The sequence below is a fragment of the Aethalodelphis obliquidens genome, unplaced genomic scaffold, assembly GCF_003676395.1.
Source record: "Aethalodelphis obliquidens isolate GAN/ISIS:26980383/991018 unplaced genomic scaffold, ASM367639v1 scaffold4, whole genome shotgun sequence".
Classification (NCBI taxonomy): Eukaryota; Metazoa; Chordata; class Mammalia; order Artiodactyla; family Delphinidae; genus Aethalodelphis; species Aethalodelphis obliquidens.
Window position 1 is genome coordinate 69,836,081 of NW_020837948.1, and position 20,647 is coordinate 69,856,727.

The 20,647-nt window shown below is 43.2% G+C and overlaps 1 pseudogene; it reads left to right on the plus strand.

The window, feature by feature from the left end:
• Positions 1-16,338: 16,338 nt before the first annotated feature.
• LOC113617686 (tyrosine-protein kinase RYK pseudogene) lies at positions 16,339-18,297 on the plus strand (annotated as a pseudogene).
• Positions 18,298-20,647: the final 2,350 nt, after the last annotated feature.

Below are 20,647 nucleotides of genomic sequence, written 5' to 3' on the forward strand. Positions count from 1 at the left end.
TTCAGAGAAGCAGTGTGGGAGTGTGGAAAGGAGGTTGAATCTGAAGCTGTGAGGCATGGATATTAGATGCCAAGCGACCTTGAACAAGCCAGTTAACCTCTCTCAGCTTGTTTCTTCATCTGTAACATGAGATAATAGTACAAGTTCTCCTGGCTGGATTGTTGTATGGTTTAAATGAGATCATGTATTTAAAAGCCTTCTGTAGTAACTGGTGAAAATATGAAATAACATAAGCACAAAGAATACAGATTTACCAGACTTGAGTGGGGAGGAAAAGAAGGTGGATCCTTACCCAAGAGAGACCAAGGGTTTTGGTACCTCCACTTCAGGACGTAAGTATATGTGTTGATTGGGGAGGAGGTGGGGACAAAAGTTTTTCTAGACGTTTCCAGCAGATGCAATCACAATGCAGCAGGCTCACAACAGGTCCTGTAACACCAGCCTGCCCCAGAGAGAAGACCAGAGGGCTCTTACTTTTATGTGGCTACCTGGGTGTGGTCATGGCTTTCACTGACACCTGGTATCACGTCAGGCTGTACTTGCACATATGGCCCAACCATCTTTACAAACTGCAGCACCCTTATCATCTAAAAGAGCATTTGTTCCTATATTTAAGCTGCAGCATTTTGAAAATATTGCTGTACCTTGTGTATATTCTAAAGCCGACAGGATTCAGTTAATTTAGGGGACAGTGTGGTTACTAAGAGAGAAGGCTTGGTACAAGGTAGTATTGGCTTCAAGTGCCCAGGCTGCCCAAAGGGACATTCTGTGCTTAGTACTTACAACTTCAGTAGGCATGATGTAAGCATCTGACTACCTGAATCTGAAGGCCGTGAGCACAGACCTGCTGCCTTCTATCTTAAAAGCCGCACAAATCTTGGTCAGCGTGTCTTCCGCTTGCTTTGTGTTATCGTGCCCATGCATCTTTTCCTTTCTTTCTTTTTATTGTGCCAAATATCCTACTTCAGGCCCAAATAGTTTTGCCCAGATGAGAGAATTATCCTTGGTCTTTTTGCATTTTGACGGACTATAAGAACCTTGTATCCAACTAGGCTGCTTTCATGGAGGGGAGCTTGGTGCAGTGGCTGAGAGCACTGACTCTGGAACCAGCCACCTGGTCAGAACCTGGCTCTGTCACTTATGAACTGTGTGACCCGGACGACCTCTCTATCTTAGTGTCCCCACTGAAAGTAGGAACCCTGGCACTACTTCCCTCATCAGTTCATTGTGGAGATTAGATGAGTTAATAGAGGGAAAACTTTTAGGGCAGTGCCTTCCTGCTGGCTCAGGCCAAAAACCTGAGTCATCCTCAACTCCTCTTTCTCACTCAACATCAAAGGCTTCCTCTTAAAGTATCGCCAGAATTTGACCACTTCTGGGCCCTCATCATGTCGGCCTGGATTTCTGAAATAGCTTCCTCTCTAACTCACTGCTTCTGCCCTTGCCTCTCTACAAGGCATTGTCCACAGAGCACCCAAAGTCATCTCTTAACATAAATTGATCATGTCACACTTACACTCAAAACCCACCAATGGCATGTGATTTCACCCAGAGAAAAAGCTGAAGTCTCTACAGTGGTCTACAAGGCCTTCCATCGTCTGTCTCCCCTGCCATTGTCCCTCAGTCCTCATCTCCCACTTGGCTCCCTGTGGCCCAGCCACACTGGCCTCCTTGTGTTCACTAGACTGTATGAGGCACATTCCCATCTTAGGCCTCAGGGTTTAGCTTTTGCCTCTGCCTCGGGGGCTCTTGCCCTTGGCTAAACCCCTCATTTCCCTCCAATCTTTGCTCAGATCTTGCTTTCTCAGTGAGGCAGGCCCTGCCTGCCCTGTTTACTATTGCAACTGGCACTCCTCTTTGCCTTGCTCTCTCTTTTTTTCCATACAGCTCTTATTACCTTCTAACATGCTATACAGTGTGCCTAGTTATTATTTATATTATTTATTGACTGTCTTTCTCATTAGAAAATAACCTCCTTGTGGGTAGACATTTTTGTCCGTTTTATTCACTGCAAGTGCCTAAAACAACGGCTGGCATATTCCAGGAACTCAAAAAATTGGTATTGAATGAATGCACGAAACACCAAATAGGTGTTTGCTATTGTTACAGGTTCTCTTCCTCTGCTCACTTTTTACTGACTTATTCATTCATTCAACAACAGGTTTTTTTTTAAATAAATTTATTTATTTAATTTTGACTGTGTTTGGTCTTCGTTGCTGCGTGCGGGCTTTCTCTAGCTGTGGCGAGCGGGGGCTACTCTTCGTTGTGGTGTGCGGGCTTCTCGTTGTGGTGGCGTCTCGTTGCAGAGCACGGGCTCTAGGCGTGAGGTTTTCAGTAGTTGTGGCATGTAGGCTCAGTAGTTGTGGCTCACGGGCTCTAGAGCACAGGCTCAGTAGTTGTGGCGCATGGGCTTAGTTGCTCCGCGGCATGTAGGATCTTCCCGGACCAGGGCTCGAACCCGTGTCCCCTGCATTGGCAGGCAGATTCTTAACCACCGCGCCACCAGGGAAGTCCCAACAGTTTGTTAAATACCTAGTATGTAACAGGTTTTGTGCTGGACACTGAGCATAAAAAACAAGTCAAATAATAGCAATCCCCACAGAGGTTTACACTTGGATAGAGGGAGACAAACATGTAAACAAATCAAGTGATCCAGCTGCAAAAGTGGTGGTTTTTAATCTGCATAATGTAGGGACACAAAGGAGAGAGAGTTCTCCCTGGCTGACGGCAGGACTTCAGAAAAGGCTTGAAAGAAGTGGTAGTATCATATGACTCATGAAAGGTGAGGGCCTGTTTGTTAGACAGAAAATGAAGACAAGAGTGTGCCCAAAAGATAATTCCAGGCAAGAAAGGGAAAGAAATGGCCTGCATGAACTCGAACGAAATGTGTAAGGTGAACCCAGTGTTTCAGCTTCAAGAGTGCAGGCCCAGGACCAGGATTGACTGGGATTCAGGAAGAAGGAACACATGGTGAGTTGTTTTGGCCATGTTGAGTTTGAGGGATATCCCTCCATCAAATCTTCTCCTTTTCCTCAGGCGGTAGTGTGATGACTGTTCTTTCAAGGAGCTAGGATGAGGAGAGGATAAAGGGTAGTAGGTAAAGAAATGAGGGATTGAGGGAAATTTTCTTTAAAGAAGAAGATGCATAAACATGTTTATTTCCTCTAGGGATGGCTTGAGGAGAAGAGTGAAAAGTTGCATAAATACAGTGGGGAATGGATGTGCCTAGCCACAGCCAGAGATGTCAAATATTTCCCAGCCTCCAGTAGAGCCCTGCTGAGTCTGGAGACCATACATCTGTAGTGGTCTCAATGTGCATAACCGTGTTAGCCCACAATCATGTGGGCACTGAGAAGACTTGCACTGACCAAGGTGGGGATTTGCAAGAAAGATGCAGCAGGACAAGGAAGGGAGGATGTTGAGAATGCCAGTAAGAGCAGACAAAGTGATGCATTATGGGAGCTGAAATCAAGATTCTCAAAGGACAGTGGTGCTTACGAAGCTCCTTATGTGTCTCATGCGGTGAAATCCTCACAATATCCCTATAAGATAGGTACAATAAGGAAGATACAGGTAAGGAAATTGATGCTGATAGCATTTAAGTAACTTGCCCAAGATCATGCAGTTATGAAGTGGTAGAGCTGGTGTGAAACCAAATCTGTTTGATTTCAGAGCTCTTACTCTGAACCATTGTGCTGTAGGGCAAGGAGGGGTTGATGGAATAAGGGAGTGAACTGATTTGTAAGTTCAACTAGGAACGATGAAAACCCAAAATAACAGTTACTTAAACAAGATAGAAATTCTTTCTCATGTAAAGTTCCAGAGATGTGCAGTCAGAGCTGAGCTGGTTACACTATAGTATCAAAGACCCAGGAACATTCTATCTGATGACTCTGCTGTATGTGGCTTCCACTCCATAGTTATCTCATGATCCAAAATGGGTGTTGGAACTCCAGCCGTTATATACACATTTCAGCCAGCATGAGAGAGGAAGAGGATAAGAGAAGAACTTGATCTCTCCATTTAAGGACGAATAACAAAAGTGGTAACTCGTTGGCCAGAATTTAGTCACATGGGTCACATGTAGCAGAAAGTAATCCGGGAAGTGTAGTTTTTATTTTAGGTGACTCTACGTCAAGCTAAAACCAGAGATTATAACTATGACTATGGAAGAAGAAGGTGAATGGGCGAGGGATGTAGGCTGTGGTCAGAAATTCAAAGTGTGGTGGTAACACTGTATGGCTCTGGAAGTGAGAGACTGACATAGAAACTGTATGCTGGTTATTGGAATTGAACAGATGAGGAAGTGGTAGGCATGGGCTGGATGGGTTGTCCATGTGAATGTTGAAGAGCCTCACGATGATGAAGAATCTTGGGAGACTTCCCTGGTAGACCAGTGGTGAAGAACCCGCCTTCCAATACAGGGGACGCAGGTTTGATCCCCCATCAGGGAACTAAGGTCCCACATGCCATGGGGCAATTAAGCCCGCGCCACAACTACTGAGCTTGTGCGCCTCAACGAGAGAGCCCGAGTGCTGCAAACTACAGAGCTCATGCGCTCTGGACCCCGCACACCACAACTAGAGAGAAGGCCGTGTGCCACAATGAAAGATCCTGTGCGCCTCAAGGAAGACCCTGTGTGCCATGACTAAGACCTGATGCAGCCAAAAAAATAAAAGAAAAATAAATAAATTTTAAAAAAAAGATGATGAAGAATCTTGGAATAAAGATTAGCCAGGTGACAAAGTGCTCTGAATAGGGAGGGGTATATGGCCAAGAAGACAATAGATGACGGTAATGAGAAAAGCAAAGTGATGAAAGCCTCAAAATCTGGGATGTGCAGGACTTAGGTTCTTTTTTAAAATAAACTTCACAATAGTTTTAGATTTACAGAAAAATTACATGGTACAGAGAATCCCATAAATGCTTACCCAGTTTTCCCTATTATTAACATCCTATAGGGACTTCCCTGGCGGTCCAGTAGTTAAGACTTCGCCTTCCAATGCAGGGGGTGTTGGTGTGATCCCTGGTCAGGGAGCTAAGATCCCACATACCTTGCGGCCAAAAAACCAAAACATAAAATGAAGCAATATTGTAACAAATTCATTAAAGATTTTTAAAATGATCCACATCAAAAAAAAATCTTATATAAGTACGGTACATTTGTTACAATTAATGAGCCAATACTGATACATTACTATTAACTAAAGTCCATACTTTATTTAGACAGATTTCTTTAGTTTTTAACCTAATGCTCTTTTCTGTTCCAGGATCCCATCCAAGATACCACTGCATTCAGTTGTCATGTCTCCTTAGGCTCCTCTTAGCTGTCATAGTTTCTCAGGCTTTCCTTGTTTTTGATGACATTGACAGTTTTGAGGAGTACTGGTCAGGTATTTTGTAGAATGTGCCTCTTTTGGAATTTGTCTAATGTTTTTCTTATGATTACATGTGTTGTTAGGTTTTAGGAGGAAGACAATAGAGGTAAAGTATCATTCTTATATCATATCAAGGGTACATACTATCACCATGACTTTTCACTGTTGATGTTAACCCTGATCACCTGGGTGAGGTAATGTTACTCTTTTTTTCTCCTTTTATACTTTATTCTTTGGAAGGGAGTGACTATGTAGTCATACATACATAAATTCCAAATAATTCATGCAGATACTTTGCCCTCCCCTTGAGGGCAAAGTATCTGCATAAATTATTTGGAATTCTTCTGCCTGAGTCAGTTACCTATTCTGTCCCACTTATTCATTCTCTCATTTATTTACAGTAGTATGGACTCATGAATATCTACTTTATACTCTTGGTTATAATTCTAATACTGCCTCATTTATTTTGTTGCTCAAATTCTTCCAGCTTTCACCACTGGGAGCTCTTCCAGGTGGCTCCTGTATCACTTTGACATATCTCTACTTCCTTACTTTCTGGCACTACAAGATGCTCCAGACTTATCTTGCATATTTCCTGCCCCCGTCCTGGAATCAGCCAATTCTCCAAGGGGCCCTGGTTCCTTTGACTGGAGAATGGTATTAGAAACCAAGAGCTGGCACCGGGTGTACTCACTGCTACTGGGATGTCATTGCTTCTAGACCCTATCACCTGACAGAGCAAGGACGTATATGTGTGTATACTAACCAGTGCATATGCATGTATCTATAAATGTTTCTATAGGTAACCATCTGTATCTACATTAAGATAAGCATAAGTTCATATTAATATCTTCAATTCTTTTTTTTTTTTTTTTTTTTTTTTTTGCGGTACGCAGGCCTCTCACTGTTGTGGCCTCTCCCGTTGCGGAGCACAGGCTCCGGACGCGCAGGCTCAGCGGCCATGGCTCACGGGCCCAGCCGCTCCGCGGCATGTGGGATCTTCCCGGACCGGGGCATGAACCCGTGTCCCCTGCTTCGGCAGGCAGACTCTCAACCACTGCGCCACCAGGGAAGCCCTAATATCTTCAATTCTAATCCATTACTAAATGGATCACTCTAGCCTTTGCTCCTTGCTTATCTGTAACTGCTTCTGAGAAACCTTGCCCCAACATCTGCCATGTGTTTACTTAATAGTTCAATCCTAGTATACACGGATAGTGGTTTCAGAACTGTTAACCCATACCCCACTTGATCAACTAAAGTTTCTTTTGCCTTTCATTTACAGACTCCACTCATTTCCACAATGACTTACATCAGCACCTTCCCCCCTCATCCTCTTCAATGAGGTTGTTTCATATATTTGTAATAGATTATTTTGTCACGTTCTACCTTCTATCCTGGGAACCTCTCACCTTCTAAACAATTAAAAAAATTGTTTTGCCTCCTTTAAGGTTGACTCTTTGTGCTTTAAAGCTCTTTGAGTTTTGATAAGTATGTGGTACCATGTATCCACCATCACAGTGTCACACAGGATAGTTTCACTGTCCTAAAAAATCCTCTGTGTTTCGCCGGTTCAACCCTTCCCCACCCTGAACCCCTGACATCCACTAATCTATTTACCATCTCTCTAGTTTTGCCTTTTCCATAATGTCATATGAATGGAATCATGCAGTATGTAGCCTTTTTGGATTAGATAGCTTCACTCAGAAATATTCATTTAAGATACCTCCATGTCTTTGTGTAGTTTGATAGCTCATTCCTTTCTGTTGCTCAGTAATGATCCATTGTCCGGATGTACCACAGTTCTTTATGCATTCACCTGTTGAAGGACATCTTGGTTGCTTCCAGTGTGGGAGGATTATGACTAAAGCTGCTATAAACATTCACATGTGGTTTTTTGTGAGTACATAGGCTTTCAAATCGAATGGATAAATGCCTAGGAGCACAATTGTATGGTAAGACCATGTGTAGCTTTGTAAAAAAACTGCCAAAATGTCTTCCAAAGCGGCTGTACCATTTTACATTCCCACCAGCAATGATTGAGAGTTTCTGTTGCTCCACATTCTCATCGGAATTTGATATTTTCAGATTTTTGGATTTTAGACATTCTAGTAGGTATATAGTGTTATCTCAGTATTGTTTTAGTTTGCACTTTCCTCATGACAGATGATATTTAGTATAATCAAGTTCTTTCTATTCCTCACATGGGATGCTTTTTATTTTCTGATCTTTGCAAATTCCACACGTTATCCAGACTTTGTTCAAGTGCTTTCTCCTCCGTGATGTCTTTACAAACCTTATGAGCCCTTAACATCACCTTCCTTTTTTGACTTTCTATTGCACTGGAGCGGAGTTACATCAGACTCATATCTGACTTGCTCAAATTCAGTTACAGATCCACAATCTTTGTGATTATGAAACCCAAAGTTTTAAGTTTGCAGCACATGTATTTGGTGGCCAAATCTGACTTGGGCAAGGAGAGACCATCTTTTTATTCATCCACACAGAGTGAATATTCACATATTTTACTGCAGAAATATGGATGTGTTTGATTATGTAATGCTGCCCAAAGCTCTACTGTGATGTTAAATAATATACTGTACACGTACCACATATTCTTCTCAAAAACATCCTAGGTTACATTTAGTAATCCTCAAGGGAGTAATGGTATTTTAATTTTCTAGGGACGGGGAGGAAATGGATCTGAAGAGGCTGAGAGATACCTTTGGCTTCTGAGAGCAGAGGGGACCTTCACCTTCCTTTGATAGTTTCTCTGGGGAGAAATGGCTGCAGGGGGCATCTGGTCAGACAGGTCCAGAAAGAGCCTAGTAAAGATTTCTGGACCTTGCGGCTGTAGAAAGGGGATGTTGAATCCATGGGGAGAGGGAGGGAAGGTCAGTGGGCATCGCGAGGGCCATGTCTAAGGTCAGATGACAAAAGTCATGCTCCCTCACCCCACCTTCCCATACCTTCAGAAAACCGTGGAAAGAACTGAGGGTAAATTTTTATCTGTTAAATAGGATCAAGCAAATAAGGGTAAAGGTCAGGGTTAGACATTAAGTTCGACTTATAAAAAACAGAAGCAGTTCTATTTCTTGGAGTCATGAGTTTTGGGGCTAAGAATCATACCTGACATATAGAGGTAAAATTACATCTAGTCCTCACAGAAAGGTTGATGTATGTCATTGGAATAAACTGCTCAGGGTCTCACATCTTGGATGTCTTTGAATCAGCCTTCCAGGCTGACTACTGATTCACAGATCAATGCAGTTTCTGATTTTCATTAGTAGATAGCCCTGTGGTGTCTTGTGAACTGATTGCTTACATTATGGTACTTTTCCATATATTTTCCTCACCTGTGTACTGTATAACTCTCCAGCTTTCTTTGTACCATTTTGCAAAGTGAATCAAGATAAATGCTTTCTGAAATTGCCCTACCCATTGTAAGAGTAATCACAGTTGCCAAGAGAGAAGCTTTAAGACTGCGATTTTTAACAATGTAAATCAATTTCCTACCTACAGGCAAAGTAGCCTAGTAAGGCAATTCCTCATTTAAAGTACATTTCGTTTGCCATTATTTCTTTCACTAGAGAGCACTTTTGCATAAAAGTGCAATATATTTTGTCCTAGTTGAATCAGAGTTACTTCAAAGGAGTAGTATCTAATTTTGTGTCCCTGGCTATAGGAGGGAAGGGAACACCTGTTGCTGCTGGCTGGTGGTGATGCTGATGGTGGTGATGGTGATGGTGCTGGTGGTGTGGTGTGTGATTTGTTTCCGTATCTAGTGGCCTCCTTCGGCACTTCAATGACTTCCAATTTCTTTCTTCTGGACTACTGTTGACTACTATGGACTAATTATGCAGATTCTTCTTGGTCTTTCCTCCTAGGGTCAAACACATGAATCCCCAAACTGAATATCACAATTACTTTTAGAATATCTGTGATTCACAGTCACATTGTCATTTTTGTACAGGAGTCTTTCTTTTTTTTTTTTTTTTTTTGCGGTACGCAGCCCTCTCACTGTTGTGGCCTCTCCCGTTGCAGAGCACAGGCTCCGGACGCGCAGGCTCAGTGGTCATGGCTCATGGGCACAGCCTCTCCGCGGCATGTGGGATCTTCCCAGACCCGTGTCCCCTGCATCGGCAGGCGGACTCTCAACCACTGCGCCACCAGGGAAGCCCTCTTGTCATTTCTTAATAGGCTCTAACACTTAAGGAATGTGTGAGACCTGTACTACAATGAGTTTATCTTTGCCTAATTCATTGTTGTATGCATGCATATTTTTCTTTTCTTTTTTCCAGCTTTACTGAGGTATTATTGACAAATAGGAATTGTATATATTTAAGGTATGCAACTTGATGTTTTAAATACATTGTGAAACGATCACCACAATCAATCTAATTAACAAATTCATCACTTCACATAGTTACCATTTCCTTCCTTCCTTCCTTTCTTCCTTCTTTCCTTTCTTCTTGCTTTCTTGCTTTTTTTGTGGTAAGAACACTTAAGATCTACTCTTTTAGCAAATATCAAGTATATAATACAGTATCGTTAACTACAGTTACCACACCGTACATTAGATATCCAGAACTTATTCATCTTGCATAACTGAAACTTTGTGCCCTTTGACCAATATCTCCCCATTTTCCCCTCCCACCCAGCCCCAGGCAACCACCGTTCTACTCTCTGCTTCTATGAGTTTGACTACTTCTATGAGTTTGACTACTCATATCGGCGAATCATGCAGTATTTGTCTTTCTAAGTCTGGCTTATTTCACTTAGTGTGATGTCTTCCAGGCTCATTCATGTTGTCACTAATTTTTTCAAACGTGTCCTTGTAGGGGATATGTTTTTATGGCTGTACGTAACCAGCTGGCAAACATATGTATGACACAATTTTTAATAATCGAAGATAATGTGGGATAATATGGAAAAAGACATGGGCTGTATTGATAAATAACTTTCTACTCTGATACATGAGGTAAGAAAATGGGGCAGAGTATTACCATGGCTTATATATAGCCAGATGGTGGGATTCTTCAATACTGTAAGAGCTACATTTCAAATCTTTACCCCTAATTATTTGGTAATTGAATAACATATTGATCCTTCAGTTTCTCCTTTCCTTGTTCTACAAATGGAAAAGGTTGTTAGAACAAGGCAGAAATGTGCGGTTTATGGGTTTAGAGGCAGTGGAGGAAAGACGGGCCAGTGCATCTGTCTAAATAGGGAAGCCTTCAAGAAGAAGGGCACCAAGACAAGCCCGTAATGATTTGGTTGTTAAGACATAACATTTTTTTTTTTTTACAGCGTTTACAATGTGAAACTTTCAATGCTTAGTTGATTGTACCTTGCATGTACTGTGGAAAGTAAACAAGTTTATTCTAGTTTAAGTACAGAATTGGGAAGGAGAAACGACTTCATTATTTTCATTGGTTTTTTTTCCTTCGAATTCTTCTTTTCAAATATATTATTTTTCCAAGTCTAATTTAAAAGATAGTGTAAGCTAAAAGTAGAAAATGTGGAAAATACAAAAAGTACAATTGGAAAATGAAAAATCTACTTATATCCCCTCCACCCAAAGAAGACCACTGTTAACATTTTGTTATAAATTTCAGGTAACTATCGACAAATAATACTACTTAACAAAACAACCTCAAAATCTCAGTGGTTTGCAACAACAAATATTTATTTTTCCACTCATGGGTCTGTGGGTTGGTTGGGTTGATTTTGGCTGAACTCAGGTTTGGCTCTAAGCAACAGGTCTGGGGTAAGTCCACGTCACGTGAGTTATTTGGGGCCCCAGCTTAAGAAACAGTACTACAGTTTTCCAGTGAAATGGTAATGAAGCAGGTATAAGCTGGGCTGGGAAAGAGTGGGTGGGGCTATAGATGAAGCAGCATTGGCCATACGTTGCTAATTATTGAAATTGTGGGTTTGCTATACTATTCTCTCCACTCATTCATATGTTTAAAATTTTACATAATAAAGAGTTAAATTTGTATCCAAATACTGCTTTTACTATTAGAAAATTCTTTTGATAACAATCCCTTAATATTTGTATATATATTATTATTATTATTTTATTTGTTAGCAAATACTGTGGATTCAGTGTCTAACCTATGATCCTGTAATGGTCATGAGCTCGTTTTAAGATCCTTCCAAAGGTCCATCAATTTTTATTGAAGCTCCTGACTTGTTATATTTGTTTGATTCACTGTGTGTTCAATAACAGATGCAGACAAAACTGGAAACTGTTTTAATAATGGGTATACCAGGATCACCACTCCCTCCTCTGCCACTGCCCACACCTCCGCCCTAGCCAGAAATAATCACATCCAAAGTAATTCTACAGTTTGTTTGTTCATAGACCATCTGTCATCCTATGTATGTACTATAGATTCCCAGGGTTTATCAGCACTATAACCAGCCATTCCAGTCTTCTGTTAAACCCCAAGAGGACTCCAAGGGACTGAGCAGAAACGCTCTCTACCTCGACCCCAGCCAGCTCTTTCCACCACTGCATTTAAGAAAGTAAGTCCTCAGTGAGGGGCTAGCTCATCATAGTCTCCTCTAGACTGAGGTCTAGGAAGCTCACAGCACCTAGGACAACATCTTTTTCCCACATGGGGAATCTTACAGGACATCCTCTTTGTCATCAAACATTATTGCAAAATCCCTACAGACATAGGGAATTTCCACTGATGCGAGACTCAGCCATAAGATCAAGAGTGATCCATCTCCACAGCCCTACCCGGATTTTCACCCGTAAGAATAATCTATCTGTGGACTGAGGACAGCATTCCTAGAAAGTGACTGCTAGCTGAATCGTCCAAGTTCTTTGATTTTTAAGTACCTGTAACACCACTAACTCTTCTACTAGACACAGGTGAATTAATAGTCTTAACCAGTAGTTGAAATTTCTTTCTTTGTAGTGCTAGTAATTTAACTATTTGGTTTGGTTATCTCCTGTTGCACAACACATGATCCCAAAGACATTGAAAGATAAACTACCACAGGTTCTGTGGATCAGGAACTCAGACAGGACCTAGTCATCTCTCTTCCATGACTGAGGCCTCTTGTTCTGAAGATTCAGAAGGCTGGGAATGCCTTGAAAGGCTGAGGGCTGCAATCATCTGGAGGCTTCTTTATTCACATGTGAGGCACCTGGGCTGAGATGACTCCAAGGCTGGGCTCAGCTGGGCTGTCAGCTGGTGCCAACACTTGGCCTCTCCCAAGCTTGGCTTTTCCCAGCATGGCGGCTGGGTTTCTAGAGTGAGGACCCAGAAAAGAAACTTCTGTAGAGTGAGTGGTCCAAGAAAACTGGGGGGAATCTGCATAGCCTTTCAGGACCCAACTCCAGAAATCACATGGCCTCATTTCTGTCATACTCTATCAGCTGAAACAGTCAGAAGCCCACTGGATTCATTCGGGAGACAGAGCGGCCGCCTCTTGACAGGAGGTGTTTCCAAGCATTTTGGGGCCTGTTTTAAGACCACCACATAGCTTCAGATTCCAGTGGGAGCTGCTGCGCCTCCAGAGTTCCCCAGGTGAGCTGCTTCGCTATCAGCATGATAACTGAATGAGTGCAGGGTAAACTATTGTCTGGCATTGCAGTCTGGACAAAGTGCTTTAATATTCTTGCTTTTCCAAAATTCTTTCCCAGCATTCTTATCTCTAAAACAAAATGTGTAGTTTGACCACCTCATTTGTGTTTTTAGAGCTTTTAAAGGGCTCGATTCTCTTCTGTATTTTCTGCGGAGCATTCCAAATATATCATTTGTTTTGGTGTTAGGGAAGGAAATGTTTCCTCTGGCTGTCTAGCCTCCGTTTTTTTGTATTCAGTGGATAAACCGGTTGGGGTTATAGTCTGTGCAGGGCAGAGCAGAGTGTTTTTGACACCCCTCCAGCTGTAGTAGCTGCAGGAGGCCCCTCCAACAGTGTCCTCACCAGGTGGAAGTAGCCAGTGAACTAGGCAGGCTCCTACCCTCGTCTCCCCAGTACCAGATACCAACCCTTTTACATAATATTGGCTACTTCTGTTTCATCCCTGGCAACCTTCCCGTGCCTGTCCTTTGCTCACTCTTCTATTAATTAATCTCTTTGCATTTCTTTAAACAAAGGTTCTTTTTATGTTTACATAGCAACCCTATGCTTTCTCATTTTAAAATGGAACATTTAAAAACAGTTTGTTTTTACTTTTTTCTTTCATTTATATTTTTCTGTATCTCTAATTTCCACAATAAACATGTATACTTTAAAAATAAATGCACACTCATTAGGATGGCCAGTATGGAAAAAAAAAACCCAAACAGGAACCAATAAAGAGTGGTAAATTGGAGAAATTGAAAGCCTTTTGCAGTTGCAATGGAGAAAAGTTTGGTATAATAGTTCCTCAAAAAATTAAAAATAGAATTACCATGTAATCTAGCAATTCCACCTTTGGGTATATATACAAAAGAACTGAAAGCAGGGACTCAAAGAGGTATTTGTACACCCATGCTCATAGCATTCTTTACATTAGCCAAAAGGTGGGAGCCACTCAAGTGTCCATCAATGGATAAATGGGTACAGAGTTTCAGTTTCACAAGATGAAAATAGTTCTGGAGGGCTTCCCTGGTGGCGCAGTGGTTGAGAGTCCGCCTGCCGATGCAGGGGACGCGGGTTCGTGCCCCGGTCCAGGAGGATCCCACATGCCGCGGAGCGGCTGGGCCCGTGAGCCATGGCCGCTGAGCCTGCGCGTCCGGAGCCTGTGCTCCGCAACGGGAGAGGCCGCAACGGTGAGACGCCCGCTTACCGCAAAAAAAAAAAAGGAAAAAAAATAAAAGAAAATAGGTCTGGAGATTGGTTCCACAATAACGTGAATGTACTTAACACTACTTGAACTGTACGCTTGAAAATGGTTAAGATGGTAACTTTTATGTTACTCCTTTCTCTTTGCATTTACTATGTCAATCAGATTTGGTGTCAGTTCTGCTAGCATTGTAAAAGGAGTTGGCAAACTTATAAAAAAATTTTTTTTAGAGCACTCCCACATGCCTCACAGATTGTATGTAGCTTTAAGGAATCATTCAGATTATTCTCTGGACTCCCTTCCTCCCAGCTATCACTGCTAAAATTTTCCACCTGTCCAGGGCTGAGACAGACCAGGTTTTTTTGTGTGTTTTTTTTTTTTTTTTTTTGTGGTACGCGGGCCTCTCACTGTCGTGGCCTCTCCCATCGCGGGGCATAGGCTCCGGACGCGCAGGCCCAGCGGCCATGGCTCACGGGCCCAGCCGCTCCGCGGCATGTGGGATCCTCCTGGACCGGGGCATGAACCCGTGTCCCCTGAATTGGAAGGCGGACTCTCAACCACTGCGCCACCAGGGAAGCCCGGGACCAGGTTTTCAGTGGCGCCACATCTTAGGAGAGCACAAGGGCAGATCCTTCAGAGTAAGGGAAGGGGGAAGGTCAGCCCTGTGCTCAGACTGTTCCCTCCCGTAACCTCTCACCTATCCCTTCCTCCTCTCTGCAGAAGATCCACACAAAATTCCAGCTCTTATCCATCTCTTTCTCTTCCTCCAGAGACCTCCACCCTGCCTTTGAAGGCTCTTGGAGCATGTTTGTTTATTGGCTTTGTGTACCTATGTGTTCCTAAACTCTCAGCATTATCAACTCCAATCTCACTTCTGTGCCCTCAGGGTCCTATGGAGTGAGCATCTGCCCAGCCTGCCAGCTACCCCATAGTCCCTTACCCTAGCTTATGACAGTAAAGACCTCAGCATTTTTCTTGTTTCTCAGATATTCCAATTTCCTCTCTTTACCTCAGAACCTGCTAGACTCACTACTCCCATACCCTCTGCCACCAGCACCACTACCCCCAACACACACACACACACACACACACACACACGCCTTTTCCCCTTGAACTGAGTAACTCCTATCCACTTTTCAGATCCTAGATCTCAGTTCCTATTTATTTATTTATTTATCGGCCATGCCACGCAGCATGCGGGATCTTAGTTCCCCGACCAGGGATCGAACCTGTGTCCTCTGCAGTGGAAGTGCAGAGTCTTAACCACTGGACCGCCAGGGAAGTCCTTCTAAGTTCCTATTTTAAGGGAACCCTTCCCAACCCAGAATACGCCAGACTCCTTGATGTATGCCTAGAACTCAGTGTGCCTAGTTTTAGAGATTTACAGTGTTTGTAGTTAAATATTTATATGATCATTTGATTCATATTTGCCTTCTCCACTAGACTGTAAGCACAGGAAGGCCATGACTGTGTGTGTCTTGTTTCAAATTTTATCCCGGGTGCTTAGCACAGTGTAAGCATTCAAAAAATATTTGTTGAATCAATACAGTACTGTAAAGATAAGTTGTGAGCCTATTCTATGTTACACTGGGTCAGGTATTGAAGGGTAAAGGGTTTAATACATAACCCCTTATTTTTCACCTGCCCGAGTTTGGAACAAACTTGGAGATAGATGTAGGAGTCAGGCAGATAAAGATAAAAACAAAACAAAACAAAACTTTGTATCAAAGAGAAATGGCATAATAAATACCATTTCCAGTCAAAAGGAATGGGAACTTCTTGGAGAAACGGCTGCTTCCAGGTCTGGAGAAGGAAATATATTATATGAGCTTAAAATATCTTGTAGCAGAAATAAAGACACTATTTAAAAACTAACGGGGATATATGGAAACAACACAAGAGCTGGTTTCAAAAAGACAAATGACAGAAATGGATCGTAATTTGATAAATAAACAAGGAATCCCTGCGTCCATAGTCATACTCAAAAAGCAGGCAGTGAGGGGAAGGGAGGAAAGCTCTTTTTTATAAAAGAACTCCAGTTAAAAATGTGGAAGGAGGCCCGCCTCCCGCAGCGGAAGGTGCGGCCGAGGAGGAGGTGGCGGCGGCGGCGGCGCGCTCCCGCGGTCTGAAGCGGCGGCAGGCTGCCACGGGCCGGCGGCGCGATGAGCTGGGCGGCCGCCTCCGGCTCGGGGCTGTGAGGGGCTCGGGGCCGGGGGTGGGCGGCGGCGGCGCGGCGGGCGGCCCACGCTTCTCCTCGGCGTCGGCGGCGGAGGCCATGCGCAGGACGGCGCGGCCGGGGCCGCTGGGCCGGGGCCGCCTCCCGTGGACCCACGGCCTGAGAGCCCTGCCGCCGCCCCTGCCCCGAGGCCGCCGGCGCTGCCTCCCGCGTACGCGGGGCCTGGCGTGAGCCTCTGCCTGAGAGAGGACGAGGTGCGCCGGCTCATCGGTTTTGTTGCAGAACTTTATTATGTGAGAAATGATCTTATTAGTCACTACGCCCTATCCTTTAACCCGTTAGTACCCAGCGAGACAAATTTCCTGCACTTCACTTGGCATGCAAAGTCCAAGGTTGAATATAAGCTGGGATTCCAAGTAGACAATTTCCTGGCTATGGACGTGCCCCAGGTCAACATTTCTGCTCAGGGGGAAGCTCCACGCACTTTATCAGTGCTTCCGGTCGAGCTTTCCTGTACTGGCAAAGTAGATTCTGAGGTTATGATACTAATGCAGCTCAACTTGACAGTAAATTCTTCAAAAAACTTTACAGTCTTAAATTTTAAACGAAGGAAAATGTGCTACAAAAAACTTGAAGAAGTAAAAACGTCATCCTTGGACAAAAACACTAGCAGAACTATTTATGATCCTGTACATGCGGCTCCAACCACTTCTACGTGTGTGTTTTATATCAGCGTAGGGGTTTGCTGTGCAGTAATATTTCTCGTAGCAATAATATTAGCTGTTTTGCACCTTCTTCGTATGAAAAGGATTGAACTGGATGACAGCATCAGTGCCAGCAGTAGTTCCCAAGGGCTGTCTCAGCCATCTAACCAGACGACTCAGTATCTGAGAACCGACACACCCAACAATGCAACTCCTATCGCCAGCTCCTCAGGTTATCCCACCTTGCGGATAGAGAAGAATGACCTGAGAAGTGTCACTCTTTTGAAAGCCAAAGCTAAGGTGAAGGATATCGCAATATCCAGGGAGAGGATAACTCTAAAAGATGTACTCCAAGAAGGTACTTCTGGGCGTGTTTTCCATGGGATTTTAGTAGATGAAAAAGATCCAAATAAGGAAAAACAAGCATTTGTTAAAAACAGTTAAAGATCAAGCTTCTGAAATTCAGGTGACAATGATGCTTACTGAAAGTTGTAAGCTACGAGGTCTTCATCACAGGAATCTTCTTCCTATTACTCATGTCTGTATAGAAGAAGGAGAAAAGCCCATGGTGATATTGCCTTACATGAATTGGGGAATCTTAAATTGTTTTTACGGCAGTGCAGATTAGTAGAGGCCGAAAATCCACAAGCAATTTCTCAACAAGACCTGTGCACATGGCTATTCAGATTGCTTGTGGAATGAACTGTCTGGCCAGAAGGGAAGTCATCCACCAAGACCTGGCTGCTAGGAACTGTGTCATGGATGACAGACTTCAAGTTAAGATCACAGACGATACCTTCTCCAGAGACTTGTTCCCTATGGACTCTCATTGTCTGGGGGACAACGAAAACAGGCCAGTTCGGTGGATGGCTCTTGAAAGTCTGGTGAATAATGAGTTCTCCAGTGCTAGTGATGTGTGGGCCTTTGGAGTGACGCTGTGGGAGCTCATGACTCTGGGCCAAACGCCCTACGTGGACATCGACCCGTTGGAGATGGCCGCGTACCTGATAGATGGTTACCGAATAGCCCAGCCGATCAACTGTCCTGCTGAACTATTTGCTGTGATGGCTTGTTGCTGGGCCTTAGGTCCGGAGGAGAGGCCCAAGTTCCAGCAGCTGGTCCAGTGTCTCACAGAGTTCCATGCAGCCCTGGAGGCCTACGTCTGACTCCTCTCACAGTCCCCCAGCGTCAGGAGGAAGGAGCCTGCCAGGGCTCACCTGTAGCCAGTCACGGCTGCTGCATACGCCACGCAGCACCACAGAAGCACATTTGTCTTCCAGAACACCGTGTCTTAGGAATACTTTAGAATCGGCACTATCTAAGGCAGACTTAATGATGTCAAATATTTTCTAGACATCACTTTCATTAGGTTGAACTGAAAATGTTTTTGTAAATTTTTTGGCCAAAAATTTTTTTAAACATAGTTAACTTTGGACTAGGGGTACATTCTTACAAAATAAATAAACAGTTTTTTTTAAAAAAAAAGTAGAAGGAATGATAGAATTAGAAAATCACTATTTGCAAATACCACTACTGCAAATCACTATTTGCAATCAGTAATAACTGATTATCCATGGTTGCTAAAACCATGGGTATAAGTTTGTTGGGGAACAGGATATTCGTATGGGCTCACAGTATCACCCAACAGGTTACTTATTAAGTATAAAGGGAAAAGATACCTTTAAAATGAAGAGATCTGGTGGGCACCACGTTAACCAAAGTGATTAAATCTAGCATCGGAGATACTGGCACAAACTGACATTGTGTTCTTACTGATGTGATGCAATTGGAAGCATACGACATCACGAACCTGGTATTGATGCTAAATATTTAACATGAATTAATCATAAGGAAGCATCATTATGGTGTATTTTATGACACAGTCTGGCCTTTTCAAACTTGTCAGTGTCTTCTGAAAAGGAGGGAGCTTATTCTATAGATTATGGATAGTAAAGAGACAAGACCAGTAAATGCAGTGTACGGTCTTTAAAACAGGTATAAAGGAACTTTTGAGGTAAACTAGGGTAATATAAATATGGAATGTATAATAGATAATAATGTATCAATGTTAAACTTCCTGAGGGTAAAACTTGTATCATGATTAAGTAGAAAAATGCCTTTGTTCTTAAGAGATACCTATTGAACTACATAGGTTCAGCCAAAAAAGAAAAAAGGAAAAAAATAAGAGAGAGAAAGATGACAAATGGAACACAGTATTAACAACTGATGAATGTACTGAATGTATGTGGTGAGTATATATGCTTTGAACTTTTTCCAAATAAATGTTGGGGAGGTAAGATTTTGGGAATAGATGGCTTTAAGTCTGATGACTAAGTGGACTTCCTTATATCTGAACTAGCTAGATTTACCTTGTCATAGTCAGTCACTCCTAGACAGCCATAGTCTTCTCCCACCTCCTGTTCCCTCTGCCCCTTGCCGTACAATTTACGGCTCAGAGTAGCAGAACAGAATCACTAAACTTTAAAGGCAGGCAGATCCCACATAAAATCCAGTAGAGCCTGAGCCATGCTCGCCCAGTTTCACCTCCTAAACTCACTGTTCACAGAGGTTACCAGGCCAGAAATATTCCTGTAGGGCAGTGGTTCTCAAGGTACATTGTACATCAGAATTGGGGATCCTACATCCAGGCCATACCTCAGTATAATTAAATCACAATCCATGGAGGTGGAACCCGGGCAGCAGGAGTTTTCGAAGTTCCCCAAGTGATTCCAGTGTGCAGACAAGTTTGAGAGCCATGGCTCTCAGGAATTTCTCCTTGGAGAAATACGATTAAGTAAGGAATAAGTCTTCACTCTCAATATCAGTCAGGGAAGGCCCCCAGGTTGTGATAGGATGCAAGCTCAGGAGGAAAAAAAGCTCCTAGGGGCTTTAGAAAAATAAAGATAGAAAACCCTTCCCCACAGCCATCCAGCTCCTACCCAGCCTGTCTGTCTGTCCTTGCCACAGTATTGCAAAACCTTCTTCTTAGTTCTAGCAGCTGTTTTGTAGACCTCAAAGGATTTTCTACATAGGCTATCATGCTGTCTGCAGATAAAGACGGTTTTACTTATTCTTTCCGATTTGGATGCTTTTTCTTTCTTTTTCTTGCCTCATTGTACTAGCTAGCCAGTACAATGTTGAATAGAAATGATGAGAGCAGATATCCTTGTCTCGTTGCTGATCTTAGGGAGAAAGTATTCAGTCTTTTATCAGATACAATGTTACCTGAGGACTTTCATAGATTCTTTTCTTAAAAAAATTAATTAATATTTTTGGCTGCGTTGGGTCTTTGTTGCTGTGCATGGGCTTTCTCTAGTTGTGGCGAGCGGGGGCTACTCTTCGTTGTGGTGCACGGGCTTCTCATTGCGGTGGCTGCTCTTGTTGCAGAGCATGGGTCCTAGGCGCACGGACTTCAGTAGTTGTGGCATGTGGGCTCAGTAGTTGTGGCTCGTGGGCTCTAGAGCGCAGGCTCAGTAGTTGTGGCACACGGGCTTAGTTGCTCCGTGGCATGTGGGATCTTCCCAGACCAGGGCTCAAATCTGTGTCCCCTGCATTGGCAGGCGGATTCTTAACCATTGCACCACCAAGGAAGCCC